General features: G+C 41.8%; 1 protein-coding gene across 1 annotated transcript in view; it reads right to left on the bottom strand.

Moving 5' to 3' along the window:
• Positions 1 to 14653, bottom strand: part of GRM8 (glutamate metabotropic receptor 8) — a 1893470-nt gene extending 1878817 nt beyond the window's left edge. Inside the window, exon 1 of the mRNA XM_073619763.1 lies at positions 14130 to 14653. The gene's annotated coding sequence lies outside the window, so the exon portion shown is untranslated. The remainder of the gene's footprint in view (positions 1 to 14129) is intronic.
• Between the last annotated feature and the right edge of the window lie 881 nt (positions 14654 to 15534).

Genomic DNA, 15534 nt, shown 5'->3' with positions numbered 1-15534 from the left:
TTTTATGCAAAGTGAATTTTCATAATATTCATTAAGCAGAGGGAAATTCTCTTGCAAAGTGAAAATCAATCCCATTGTGTAGGTTCTCCTCTACCACCTTAGATCGCAGCAGGTCATCACAGTGAATTTTTTTGCCATTTTCTTTCAAATGGAACCCTGTGCTGGATTCCCGTCAATGTGATTTAAGCAATGTGCTGTGACTGAGTTCCTGTTGGCAGAAGGTGTTGCTCCAGTTGAAATTCACTGCCATATGCAACCTGTTCATGGTGATAACGGTGCTGACTGAGCCAAAAAAATGAAAAATGCAAAGATTAAATATCAAAGGTGTGGTCCACCTGTGACAACATCTGATGAGCTTAGCAGGAAGCAAGTTAATGATCTGAATAAGGACAATCAGCAGATTTCTCAGCAAGAGATTTCTTACAGAATATGCATTTCTCAAAAACACATTACAATATTGCTATTCTTGGATACTGGGAGGTTTGTGTGTGATGGCTTTCTCGGCTGAGGTGAAATCTGAGACTTTTTTTGCCATTATGAGGGCAATTGAGATTCTAAGGGGTTGATTTACTAAAGAGCATTTGCAAGAGCATGTGCTCTAGAGCTGAGTAAATGAGCAGAAGCTCTGCTGACTTCCATCATCCAATCACGTGCAAGCAAAAAATGTTTTCAAACCCACATTACAGATCCTGCACCACTGCCGTAGAGAGGCTGGAGCATCCACTCACCCTCTGCTTCCCATCGCTGATCACTGAGGGTTTTCAGGGAGAGACTGAGGGGGGCCCCTTTTATAGCAAATATCCACAGCAGCATACTGAGAACTGGTGGGAGGGCTATATGCCCACTATTGACATTGCTAGTAGAGACTCAGCCAATGAGAGCAGGATACCAAGTGTGCCCAATCCATACTGCATCTACTGCATCCATACTGCACTTACACAGATATATATAGATATATATATATCTATATATATCTATATATAGATCTATATATAGATCTATATATAGATCTATATATAGATCTATATATAGATATTTTTTTTTTATGGTCGTGGCCCTATGACCGAGAGAGATGTGGATCACATAAACACGTAACAAGACTTACAACATAAATAGACCTGAAGTGTGCCTTGGTGGTTTGGTTGGTATGCCAAGAAAAAGGGGCAAAAGACAGAGATAGGGGAATAACTCTTAATTGATTCTTGTGGTTATTGAGCCAGCTGGGTGAAGGCTTGTGCCATTTCTTCTTGAGGATTTGGGATGTATCTGGTAAAACAAGCAGGCTTCCATCGGCCTAGTTTCTTGATTACGTGGTCTGGTACTCTATGCTGGGAGGCAGCTGAGGCTGCTCCAATCCGGAAGGAATGTCTAGAGAACTGACTGGGGTTGAAGCCCAAGTTGCTTAGGAGGATCCTGACATGCTTGATAAACTGGCTGCCACTCAGGGGGCTGGTTAGAAAGGGTAGCAACAAGCTACCATCAGATTGGCTGGGCAGATAGGACAGTAGTCGGTCAAGCACCGTCACTGGGCACCAGGCGTTGTCAGGCATTGTTAGTCTGAAACAGGTTGATGTCAACCCCGAGGCCAGTTTGTTGCATTTTGCAGACTGTGAGATGAAGGGTATAATGGTTTGGAAAGTGAGTCAGGTGGCGTTGGAGCAGTGTCAGACTGCCGGAGCTGCTGACGGTAAATTCACTGGGTTGTAGGAAACCGTAGAAGGCCTGGTAGATGGCCGCATGGATGACTAGGCTGGGCAAAGCCCCAAACAGAGAACGATTTCACAGAGAAGGATTTCAGATATGTCTCTGAAGAGGGCACTCGTGATAGGTAGGCGTTTGCCACTGACTACGGGTGCTTCTGTATGCCCCGTAGGAGGGACTTGACTGCATAGGCCAAGAACACTGACGGCTTACTGGGGTCCTGTAAGGACAGGAAATGCTGGATGCCGGTTAGGTATAGCCTGATAGTATTGTGAGAAAAGGGTAAACCAGTGGCAGCCGAAAATGGCCGCGAAGCCCATGGAAGCTGCGGCATTGGTGACCACCTGTGGTGGCTCGGCTGACACTGCCAGGATGAACATTGAAATGCCGTTCCAGCTGGTGAGGAACTTGTCCCACATAGCTAAGTCTGCTACTGCTGCTTGGTCTAGTTTGAGAACTTGGTCTGGATCTTGCACTGGTGTGAGAAAGATTAAAAGCTTTGATATAAAGGACCATCCTTGGCGAATAATCCTCATGGCAAAGTTCAGCATCTCTAGTAAGGATTGCAACTGCCTCATGGTGCACCCTTGTGACTGGCTGAAGTCGTGGATAACTGTCCTGGTACAGGCTAGTTTGTCGGGAGGCAGGCTAGCCTGTATGGCACGGGTGTCCAGAGTGACACCTAGGAAGGTGATAGAGTGTGTCGGGCCTACCACTTTATGCTTGACTATGGGCAGGTTGAAGTTGCTGAACACTATTCTCAACCTGTCTAGATCTGTCGGTGGTGTGCCTGGTTGATGGAAACCTGAACTAACCTTAGGGAGAAAGACAGAGAAAAAATGAGTGGCTCGCATGCTACTGGAGATAAATGGCCAAATGGGTGCCGCTGCGTGTTTGTTTGGCTGATTGTGTGCCACTGAGGTGTGTTTACAAGTTAGTTTGCATGCTGATTTGCACGTAGTGGAGACGATATTGCATGGTTGCAAGGGTGTCAGTGAGTGTCAGGTTGCTGAGACGATATTGCTTGGTTGCAAGGGTCTCGATGAGTATGAGGTTTCTTTTGAGACGATATTGCGTAGTTGCAAGGGTCTCAGTCAGGTTGCTGAGACGATATTGTGTGGTTCAAAGGGTCTCAGTCAGGTTGCTGAGACAGTATTTTGTGTGGCTGCGAGGGTCTCGATAAGTATGAGGTTGATTTGAGATGATAAGGCATGGTTGCAAGGGTCTCAGTCAGGTTGCTGAGATGATATTGCGTGGTTGCAAGGATCTTAGTCAGGTTGCTGAGACGACATTGCGTGGTTGCAAGGGTCTCAGTCTGGTTTGCTGAGACGATATTGCATGGTTGCAAGGGTCTCAATGAGTGTGAGGTTTGTTTTGATAGGATATTGCGTGGTTGCAAGGGTCTCAGTCAGGTTGCTGAGACAATATTGCGCGGTTGCAGGGGTCTCAGTCAGGTTGCTGAGTCTGTATTTTGCGTGGTTGCAAGGGTCTCGATGAGTATGAGGTTGTTTTGATACGATATTGCGTGGTTGAAAGGATCTCAGTCAGGTTGCTGAGATGGTATTGCGTGGTTGCAAGGGTCTCGGTGAGTATGAGGGGTTTTTGTTATGATGATATTGCATGGTTGCAAGGGTCTCGAAGAGTGAGGGTTTGCTGAGACGATATTGCATTTTGCAAGGGTTTCAAATGAGTGTCAGATTGCTGAGACGATATTACACGGTTGCAAGGGTCTCAGTGAGGTTGCTGAGATGGTATTGCGTGGTTGTGAGGGTCTCAATGAGTATGACGGGTTTTTTTTGTTTGTTTTTTTATAATGATATTGCGTGGTTGCAAGGGTGTCAACGCGTGAGGGGTCGTTGAGACGATATTGCATTTTGCGAGGGTCTCAAATGAGTGTCAGGCTGCTGAGATGATTTTGTGTGGCTGCAAGGGTCTGAATGGGTGTCAGGTTGCTGAGATGAGATTGCGTGGTTGCAAAGGTCTAGACGAGTGTGAGATTGCTGAGACGATATTGCGTTTTGCAAGGGTCTCAAATGAGTGTCAGGCTGCTGAGACGATATTGCATGACTGCAAGGGTTTCAATGGGTGTCGGGTTTGCAGAGATGATATTGCGTTTGTAAGAGTCTCAACAAGAGTGTCAGGCTTCTAAGATGATTTGTCTGGCTGCAGGGGTCTCAATGAATGTCAGATTGCTAGGGTGAGACTGAGTGGTCACAAAGGTCTTGATGAGTGGGAGGTTGCTCGAGACAGTATTGCATGGTTGCAAGGGTCTTGATGAGTGTTAGGTTGCTGAGACGGTATTGTGTTTGCAAGGGTCTCAACAAGGGTGTCAGGCTGCTGAGATGATTTGCGTGGTTGCAAGGGTCTCAATAGGTGTCAGGTTGCTGGGTCGATATTGCGTGGTGGCAAAGGGGTTTTTATTTTATTTTTATTTATTTATTTATTTATTTATTTTTTGATGAGTAGAGGTTGCTGAGACGATATTGCGTTTTGCAAGGGTCTCAAATGAGTGTCAGGCTGCTGAGACGATATTGCATAACTGCAAGGGTCTCAATGGGTGTCGGGTTTGCAGAGATGATATTGCGTTTGCAAGAGTCTCAACAAGAGTGTCAGGCTGCTAAGAAGATTTGTCTGGCTGCAAGGGTCTCAATGAATGTCAGGTTGCTGGGGCGAGACTGTGTGGTCACAATGGTCTTGATGAGTAGGAGGTTGCTTGAGATGATATTGCATAGTTGCAAGGGTCTCAATGAGTGTGAGGCTGCTGGGCCGAGATTGCGTGGTGGCAAAGGGGGGTTTTATTTTATTTTTATTATTATTTTTTTTTTTTTTTGATGCATGAGAAGTTGCTGAGACGATATTGCGTTTTGCAAGGGTCTCAACAAGGGTGTCAGGCTGCTGTGGCGATTTTGCATGGTTGCAAGGGTCTCAACAGGTGTCGGGTTGCTGGGCCGACATTGCGTGTTGGCAAAGGTTTTTTTTTTTTTGTGTTTTTTTTGTTTTTGTTTGATGAGTGAGAGGTTTGCTGAGACGATATTGCATTTTGCAAGGGTCTCAACAAGGGTGTTAGGCTGCTGAGACGGTTTTGCCTGGCTGCAGGGTCTCAACGAATGAGAGTTGGGTTACTGAGAAAAAGATAGAAACACCTGGCTTGTGTGGTGGCTTACTGTACCCCTAAGCGGCAGTATAAGAGATAAGGACAACGTCCGTTCGATTCGTAGGTGCCGTAGGGGAAACTAACTAACAACATGGGAGACAATGAATGGTAACAAATTGATACGACATAAAGTATGTGGTAACAAATCTTACCTGTGACAGTGAGCCATGCGAGTGGTTCGCGGCGGATTGTGGCGGGAGTGCAATGTATCGGGAAGGTGAGGCATGATGCCTTGCAAGAGGCAAAACAACAAAGTTTGGTGTGGAAGATAGAATGAGAGAAGTGCATACAAATGATTTGTAAGTTCCACTGTGGGATCCGAACACATGGTATGGGTGACTTTGCGAGTGGCTATGAATTGAAATGACAAAAGATAGTAACGAATCCTAACTGCGACAATGGCTGTGCGACTGGGTCCGCTTCGGTCTGTAGCGAGTATGCAACGTACCCAAAGAGTGTGGTGTAGCGCCATGCATGACGCATACAAAATAGGTAACTTGATTTGGGAAGTAATGGGGGGAAGAACTGTGTATGAACGATTCGTAAGTTCCACGGCGGGAACTGAACACACGACATGGGGGATACAATGAATGGCAACGATTAGGACTGTTACGAATGCAAAGTAACGACTCCTACCTGTGACCGCGAGCGAGATTTCAACGGAAAGCTACGAATAAGCAACCGTAACACACTGTATTCGGGAAAAAACAGACTCATGAACACAAAGTGAGCTGAAGACTTGGCCTGCTGACGTAACGAATTGCGCACTGGAACCGACAAAGAGCATGGGCGAGTGGGCTGCTTAAATACCCTCTCCTCCCATAAATTCAGGCCACCATACTGGCCTTTATATATATATATATATATATATATATATATATATATATATATGTATATATATATCACATGCATTCACATACATAATTATACCCACACACACATATATACGCATACACACTATATACCACACTTATTCCAAATGCAGTCTGCACCTATACCAATTCTATGCTGCATTATATCAAACTGTTACTGCATCTGAACCACATCTACCTTTACTGCATGCAGGTTAACCAGGACTGTCGTTAAGTGCAAAGATACTCCTAATGATAGTTAAGATGGCCCCAATGATAACCAGCAGAAGAACATCTTAAAAGACGGCCCCTCCCCTAATAATTATTCTACAAGACCCCTTTGCTCCCCTGCTGTTTCCGCTACCATGCTCTTTTTCTTTTGGGCAGTACATACCCAGTTGGTCTAGGAGTAGCATTGCCACCATAAATGTGCTCTGGCAGTATAGTTCCAGCATTCGGAAAATAAAACTTTACTACTGCTCACTGCTGCACTTGAGGTGGCCTTGCCACTGTTTATGCTGATCTGATTTGGCATGTCATCACATGCCTAGTCCCTACTGTTAATCACAGTGTATGCTAAACTGTGTTATTACAATTATTTATTCATGTTATGCTTGCCTAGTTACCAACCATATTGGATTACAATAAATTAAGTTTGATTTACTACCTGGTTTGGTGCCTCTTTTCTTTGATATGGCACTGCTATTGGGTACTAAGTATTACTTTCAGTGATTTCCTGTAATATTTTATGTTTGTACACTCAACCAGAGGGGCTGAGGTTTTTGACACGGTCAAGGCAAAAAAACAGTGGACCTATTCTATCCAGCAGCTCCTATGGAAGTAGTGCTACATATCGTTTGTGGCTATTGAAGAACACAATATATATTTAAGTAAAGTTTTTTTGTGCCCTGAGTTCAGCTTTAAGCTGAATTTAGCTGTTATAAATTACTTTTTTGTTCCAATGTGGACATTAGCATTAAAATAAATCTGTCACAATCTAAAGCAAACCATGCTTAGTATATAATGAAAAATGGATAAGCAAATGTTACTTTCAGATGGGTCATATTGAGCACTTTATGTTAAAAATGCAGTTACATTTTAAAGTCAGGCAGGGCTGACAACATTGCTCAGTGCATTTTAGTGCAACCGAAGTACTGTATTGTCAGTTTCAAACAGGTTCTTACTGGATTTCTAGACGTCAACAGGTATTTTTCTAGGCATACACTGATATCGATACTGGTATTGGCATTGGTGCCGATACCGGGCATTTGAGCGAGTATCGGTACTCGCCCAAATGCTCCCGATACTGAAGCCGATACTTTGAGGTGCAATTTGCTTTAATACAAAATTAATGTGGGCAAATTGCACTGCAAAGAATTGCATTAAATTAAAGCGCCATCTAGTGGGCAGTTTAGAACTCACAGTACATATCTGGTAGGAAATCAGGGCCACTAAAGGTGCTCATAAAGCTGGAGATGTAAAGGTAGTCCGCCCCCAAGATGACATCACTTTCGCCCTATACCCACGGGGTCCCGGAACTTCTCCTCCAGCTCTGTTAACACCTCCAGCGGCCCTGATTTTCTACCAGATATGTACTGTGAGTTTTAACATTGTTTAAACACACTAGACGGCACCTTAATCCCTCTACACACACACTTATTTGCAGTGTGATTTGCGCCAATTTTTTTTGTATTGATGCAAATTGCACTGCAAATTATCAGAACTCGATATCAGCAAGTACTTGACTGAAAGTATTGGTACTCGTACTCGCCATATCGGTGCAACCCTATATTTTTCTATATGTGCAGTGCTTTACAAAGACAAAATACAGGGAAAGTTGCATATATTGCAAAGATGCACTGCATAATTTTTCTATTGTGTGCAGGCATACTCTTTAAAGTCGGTGTATTTTACAAAGAAGGTAGTGCTACAGAGCAAGCTAAGAGAATATAGAAAACACTGTCTACATCCATACTCTCATAAATGAGCAATCAGCAGTGGAAAATAGGTGGTTATGGCACCTTCTGTTTTAGTGTTGTTGAAGAAAGCTGTAAAGAAGAAGGAGCCCTCCATGTATAAACACAATGTTATATATTTAACCTAATACTGTAACATTCACCCACACTAGCCACCATTCTATAGAAATATATTGTTTTATCTAATCAATGATGTCAGTCATTTGAAAGAAAAAAATGATACTGTTCTGGAATATGCAGTGTGTTGTCAATCCTGATAAAATATTATTAAATGTAGGGCAGCGTGCAAGCTAAACTGTTGGGCTCAATTTCCGAAACAGATTCTAACTGCATGGAGTTTGCATGTCTCACCCATGCTTGCAATGTATAATATCTGCTGTGTTATATAGATTAAAAAAGTAAATCAGCTGCAAATTTGAACTTCCTGAAATTGTAGAAAATTAACAAAATGGGACAAGTTGTTTGACAAAAGTGTTAGCATGCATTGCCTAAATATTCCATTTGTATCTGACTATCAATGATTTCTTCTATAACAAACCTTTGTATTTTACCATCTATACTGTTATGCTCTATTCCGTGCAAAAAGTGACCCCAATCATGAGCAGACAGTTCTAAATTGGAGTATATAGTATATCATATCACGTTTTAAAAGCTGTAAAGAATGGTCAAAAAATGTACTAAATGGCAAGGTGGTTGCAGAAATACGTGAAATGTTTCTATAGCTTGGCTGCTATAATGAAGAACTTCTAAAAAATGGAAGGTCACAAAAACCGTTGACACTGCTATTTTCAGATTGGAACTTTGGGAAATGGGATTTATAAGAGATTCTGGAAAGACTAGAACTCTTTCTTTTTTTGGTTGATATACGGTAATCAGAATGTCACTTTCACTAATTCCTGGTGCACTACATTTAAGTGCATACTCAACTGCAGTATAAAGAATACCAGGATTTTCATAAATGATATAACTGCACCTAACAAGGACAGGCCCAATGTTTTAGGCACAAAGATAAGTAATAATTATTTCCAAGTAATTGCATGTTATTCTTTGGTTGAATTGTATAAAAAAAAAAAATATCATCCTCCAATAATTTTGGGCCAGTAGCAAGAAATGCAGCCAAGTCAGACCACAAGTTGAATGCATAAAATCTAGACATTGCACACAATGCATTTCACCATAATTGACTAAAGAGTGACTTAGGTGGTAAGAAAATGCCTATAAACAGGAACCTTCAGCGCAAAGACTCTGCTATAGCATTATATTTATTGTAGACTAAAAAATATGCTTTAATGGAAACCTGAACAAAGGTTTCCATTAAAAATGAATGGGATGCCTACTGCAAAACACATTAAAAGAGAAGTGTGGGATTTCAAAATAATAAACATCCATATTCACCTAGGTGGATGCAGCATCGATCCGATGTTGCAGCTGTCCCCCGCAGGCTCTACACCCAAAAATGAGCAATCAAAGAGTGCTGATTGTTCAGTTCTCAGCTCCCCTCTGAGCATAAAGCAGTGATTGTCAATCACCTCTCTGTGCTCTGCCCCTCAAGCCCTTAAGCCCCTTCACTGGTGTTCCAGACTGTAGAGGGGGCAGGAGCGGCTAGCTCAGATTCTCAGCGGCACACTGAGAGGTCAAGACAGTTGCTGGTCAGGCATCTGGGTGGATCCCAAAATTATTGTCAGTATCTCTGCAGAGCCTGGACCAGCTATGTGACATCAGTCGCCAGCATATTTTAGCCCACTGTTGGCTGAATCTGGGTCACATGCAGAACTAAGTGCACTCCTGAGACCCAGACGAGAAGGATGGCCAAAAAAGCTTTGGCCATACTTCTCCTTTAACCTGTATGTGTTAACAGATGTAAATGGACCCTGAGTGTTCTTTGAGTCACTAATCTGGAACAAGCAGACAGCCAACGAAGTCTAAGCATAATCAGAACTCTATTTGAATGCTTGTTCTAGGTCAGGTATTCAGAGAATTTTGAAGACAATGGATTAATAACAAGGAAGCTAAAATTTCAGAAAAACAAATTAGTAGCGGCAGCCTCCTTTCACCACGCAGCTACACTTAACATTTTCAGTTATATGCAGTTCATATGCATGTATAGCAGGTTTATGTTGCATGATGTTTATTCAAAAGCAGCATATTTATCAGAGAAATTAGCTGATGTCACTTATAACTCCATATTAGCGTATTTTACAAGTTCACAGGAACTAGGGAACCAAACCATAGAGCACCTTAAACATGCCAACATTCACATATCTACTGTAAATGTCAGCATTTCCAGATTATAATATCATTTTGCTGAAAAGAACATATTTCTTGCCATGCAATAAACATTGATGTTTCCAAACTCTTTGGTGTGACCTAACTGCCATGAGCACTGTGGTTGCTTCACATCATTAGAGTCTGCACAAAAGCTATTGTGTTTTTTTTTGTTTTTGTTTCATAAATTGTTGATTGTTTTCATAATCAGACATACCCTGACTGGTAGATTTTCTTTGAGATAAGACATTCAGCAAGGCACAACCAGGTAGCAGAAACTCCACAAATAATGTGAAAATAAATGTCCTTCATGTACATTTATATTTTTAAACTATATACAAAAAAAATGCTTTTTAATATATTCAAACATGTTGATAATGCTATTTACTGTACATGGATCCAACTGGGTTCATGTACAAGTGTACAAAATATGGAATAACTGGAAGTAAAACTACAATTCAGCTTAAGAATTTTGCAATACTGATAGAGGTACTAGACACAGAAGAAAATTATTAAAGGTCAACCAGACCAATTAACTTATTTGTGGTTGAATAAAATATAGTTAACAAAATATAGACTAAAATGGAAATCCTTTCCCTAGCCACTTTATTCTGGCAGGTATTTATAGAGAACTTTATAAATTGAAACATTTCTATGTAAGAAGTAACATTTTAGCTATAATAGAAAATATAGCTAATAGTAAACATGTATCATTCAATAATGTGCTGCTGAAAGAGTGAGAGTGCTGCTGTGCAGTAAGCCATAACAACCAATTAGAAATAAGTCATCATTAAACCGTCTGCGTTAAGCTGGGGAAAGCTATTTTGTGATTAGTTGCTATGGGTTACTACACAATTTTTCCCTTGGCACCATGCTACTATCTAGCCTCCATCTGCATTTCAATTCATGCATATTTTATGCAAGTGTGCTTATAAAAAAATAACCCAACAGCACACCAAAGCTGGTATTTATTTTCTGCAATAAATGTCATAATTCACAATGATAAAATCAAATTAGTTACTCATAATAAACAACTAGGTGCTGCCTTTATAAAAACGGTGGAATCCAAACCATTGCTGATAGTATAAATAAATGTGCGTTTTGCATATGTGAATGATTTTGTAGCAAGAAGCCTATTATTAAAGTACAACGATGAATGTTATGTGAATGATTCTGTAGAAAGAAGTGTATTATTAAAGTACAACAATGAATATTCATGTGCTGAATATAGAATGTTGGGTATTGTTGTAAGACAAACACAGTTCACCCAGTTACTGATATAAAATGGCACCTAATGTCAGTGCAGGCATGCTGATCACTCCAAACTCCCATACACTGATCTGCTCTCTTGCCCTCCTCCCTTCTATGGATTGAGCTCTCCTATAAATCATTGGGGGTTTGTATGTGCCAATGTAAATCCACACTTGTAAATATAGGTTACAACAAACTGAATGATTCCCTTATTGGTAGCTTAGAATGTTAATTACAAGGGACACTTACTTAACAGGGATCACTTCCATTATCTGTGCCATTAGTTCACTGGGCTTGTAAACTGCCAATATCACTCATCCATTGCATACAATAAGGGTTTTCTGGGGGGGGGGGGGGGGAGTGTTCTATATCTATTGATCTAGCCATGTAGAAAGTCTAAGGAGTGTGTCTGAGTACTTTTAAAGTCCTGGACTAGCCTATATCATCAAATCCTTAATCTATTTCTCTGGAAAGACTACCACTCAGACTTTGACTAATTTACCTGACAGACTGCCTGTTGGAAAGCACAGACTATAAGTCTTCACAAAGAGGGTCTTGTTCACTTTTTATTCCACACTCCTGATATCAAAGCAGAGAACTTGTCAGAAAATGTTAGCATTAACCCATCAAAATGAGCAGGATTTCACAGCCTCTCTATGCTCTGTTCTTTTGTCCATACAGAAAAGGGGAATGCTCACATCTTCCCTTTCCAATTGCATGCACATACAAAAATCTATCCACTACTGCATGTTAAACCATCAATCCTATTAAATGGTTCAGCTCGTTCTCTAAAGATCATTGTGAGCATTTTATGTCCCCATTATTCCCGACATTTTAATACCCTGCACTATCTTTCACTTGAGAAACTGTAATATTCTTCCAATAAGACCTATTGTAAAGGTCACAGGTATTGGAGGGCTGAATGTCAGGGGCACCCTTCCTCGTGTGCTCTCTACATTGCTAATCGATTTTGATTACTCTTCATTGTGTGCCACCTATTAACTTTAGAAATCACACCGACAAATGTTTCCTGCAGTAAACCAGGCTATGGGCAAACCAGGCTATGGGCAAACCAGGCTGTGGGCAAACCAGGCTATGGGCAGGGAATTATCCTTGCAAATGTGAACAGTTAAAAAAAAAAAAGAGTTGCCCCCTTTCTAAGCACATCCCTTCTTATAGATAGTGCAACACGTCAGTGGATCGTACGTAGGTGATACAATTTGTGTCAATGGTGTGATCAACACATCAAATGATTTGTGTGGAAGACCTACAAAAAAATGAAATACATAAAGAATTTAATTTGCACCAAATCGTATGTGTCAGACTTTCAGCGTCTTGTGTGGTTCTATTATATTTCCAACAGCTGAACAAGCCTCCAGGGAATTTCTTGCTAGTCTGCTGAGCAGATGGATCTTTTTTTTTTTTTTTTTTTTTTTTTTCAGTTTTGCTAAAAAAAGCTTTCTATAGCCTATACCCCCCCCCCCCCCCCCCCGAAAAAAAAATCAGTTTAACTTTCATGATAGTGGGGACTATGTAAAAGAGGGTATGGCATACGAGAGGGAGAGCTGGAGGCATTCTCTTTCCTCTGGATATAAAAGAAAATCAAACTTCAATGTCTCTAGTTCTCAGCTTGCACACACTGAGACTCAAGGGCTGAATGATTAAGAGGTGCTATCTGCTTCCTAGGAGGTGTTTCACCTATTAAAAAGCCAATTAATAAAGCAGTTTTAAAATAGCAGTCTTGGATGATTTTTTTTTTATATTATTTTTTTTTATTATTTCAAAAAGTTCTCAAATTAATACCATAGTCTTACAAATCGAATGTGAATCAATGGTCTAGTAACCGTAAACAAGAAAAAAAAAAACAAAACTGTGTTGTAAAACTGAAACGTCAAATTACAATGTACTACACTTCCACAGTTCAACACTGTAAGCAAAAAAATATATATATTTGAGAGCCCTTAAGAAGGAGGGAAAAAAAAGGTAAAAGGAATGATTGAAACAAAACAGGAGGTCTTGGATGATTTTTGTTTAGAGAAACATATACACATCGATTCAGAAAATAAAAGAGAAACGTGTAAGCTACAAAAAAAGAGGCAAGAATGAACATGCAAAGTGCCTAAAAGACTCCCCACTGCTTGCGTACTCCTCAGAGGTGTCAACATCAGCACCACTTTAGGGGATATTTAACAAGCCTGCAAAGGAGGGGCTATGTGGTGCAGGAAAACTCCAGCCCAGAAGATGGTAAACAGAATAGTGCCATGGCTGGATGACTCCATGGAGGAATTCCCCCAACACAATGTGTTTGCTATATTTAATATGCTAACAGTGCTATAATAAAGACTGGTGCCCCCCCCCCATTAGAGCCCCTTTTAGGGGATCCCACTTTTTTTGGGGGGGGAGCCCCTAAACTATCCAGACGGTGCTATAATAAAGACTGGTGCCACTCTCCTTCCCCTATTAGAGTCCCTTTTAGGGGATCCCACTTTTTTGGGGGGAGCCCCTAAACGATCCAGCCAGTGCCATAATAAAGACTGGAGCCACTCTTCTTCCCCTATTAGAGTCCCTTTTAGGGGATCCCACTTTTTTTGGGGGGGGGGGGCTGAGCTATCCAGACAGCTATCCATAATAAAGACTGGTGCACGCTCCCTCCCCATTACAGAAGAAATCCCTTTTAGGGGATCCCACTTTTTTGGGGGGGGGGGGGGGATGGGATCTGAGCTATCCAGACACCCCCATAGGAGCAAACACAAGCTAAAGTGCACTATGGTCATTATAGGGACAGTGCACCTGATGAAATACTTCTTAAATGCACAGAATGCAGAAAGCACAGCAGCATCTCAGACACAGAAGTCATCGGGATGAGTTGCTATATTACAAGGCTATGGATGGAGGGAGACTTTACAGTAATGAGAGCCCGTGTGCACTTACCGTCCCTTGTCCTGGAGCTGCATCGCCCGGCTGGCTGGCAGTGCCGCACTTGTAGCTGTCCGCGGTGCTGAAAGCGGCTAAGCAGTCCACAGCAGAACGCCGAGTCTCTTCCATGTGAATAGCAAATACTCCCACTGGCAGCTATTGGTCTTCCTAACACTCCTAATCCACCTCTTAGCAGACGCTCACCCTGACCACAGGCAAGGCAAGCATCCCCTCTGCTTCAGATGGCAACAACAGGGGATGAATGCACACACACCACAAGCATGGTATGTGACAGAGATCCTCTTTACACACAATCATCTACTGCCTCATTATCATCTCTACACAAACTGCTTATCTCTCTGTGTTTGGAAAGCTCTATGAATTTCACAATGCTCAACAATGCTGCCAATTACCGCACACAGGGCTGCTCGTTGCTCAATTATTAATTAGTACATGTAGTACAGCAAGCTTGCCAGGAGAAGCGAGAAACATAGGTTTTCTGATCGTCTGAAATCAAAATGCAGGTTCTTCATAGAGACACTGCACTCCCTTCACTCTATAGTCCCTACACTCACAATATTCACAGCACTCAATACACTCACAGCACTCCCTACACTCACAATATTCACAGCACTCAATACACTCACAGCACTCCCTACACTCACAATATTCACAGCACTCCCTACACTCACAATATTCACAGCACTCAATACACTCACAGCACTCCCTACACTCACAATATTCACAGCACTCCCTACAGTCACAATATTCACAGCACTCAATACACTCACAATATTCACAGCACTCAATACACTCACAGAACTCCCTACACTCACAATATTCACAGCACTCAATACACTCACAGCACTCCCTACACACACAATATTCACAGCACTCCCTACAGTCACAATATTCACAGCACTCAATACACTCACAATATTCACAGCACTCAATACACTCACAGCACTCCCTACACTCACAATATTCACAGCACTCAATACACTCACAGCACTCCCTACACTCACAATATTCACAGCACTCAATACACTCACAGCACTCCCTACACTCACAATATTCACAGCACTCCCTACACTCACAACATTCACAGCACTCAATACACTCACTGCACTCCCTACACTAACAACATTCACAGCACTCCCTACACTCACAATATTCACAACACTCCCTACACTCACAGCACTCCCTACACTCACAATATTCACAGCACTCAATACACTCACTGCACTCCCTACACTCACAACATTCACAGCACTCCCTACACTCACAGCACTCCCTAAACTCACAATATTCACAGCACTCAATACACTCACTGCACTCACAACATTCACAGCACTCCCTACACTCACAGCACGCCCTACACTCACAATATTCACAGCACTCCCTACACTCACAACATTCA

The sequence above is a fragment of the Aquarana catesbeiana genome, linkage group LG03 (assembly GCF_042186555.1).
Source record: "Aquarana catesbeiana isolate 2022-GZ linkage group LG03, ASM4218655v1, whole genome shotgun sequence".
NCBI lineage: Eukaryota > Metazoa > Chordata > Amphibia > Anura > Ranidae > Aquarana > Aquarana catesbeiana.
Note: the sequence above shows the minus strand (reverse complement) of the source record. Positions and strands in the feature narration are given on the sequence as shown.